Raw genomic sequence first — 258 nt, 5'->3', positions numbered from 1 at the left:
CAGGATTTAAAGCTTCTCGAAAAAGAAAAATAATTCATTTCATTTTATTTTGTTAGTTTCTCTGTTCCTGGCTAATTTATCCTAATATGCCATTTTTCAAAAGGACTGCCTTTATTTCTTTCCTGTTCGAAGAATCTATTTTTTATAGATCTCGGTCATTCCACAAAAAGTTTTTTTGTGTTTGTTGCAAAAATCCTTGATTGTGCAGCACGTTATCTGAAAAGATTCAATGGAATATCTGGGATATTTATGCGATGA

The sequence above is a fragment of the Etheostoma spectabile genome, chromosome 20, assembly GCF_008692095.1.
Source record: "Etheostoma spectabile isolate EspeVRDwgs_2016 chromosome 20, UIUC_Espe_1.0, whole genome shotgun sequence".
Classification (NCBI taxonomy): Eukaryota; Metazoa; Chordata; class Actinopteri; order Perciformes; family Percidae; genus Etheostoma; species Etheostoma spectabile.
The sequence above is the reverse complement of the archived record's forward strand: the minus strand, read 5'-3'. Positions refer to the sequence as shown.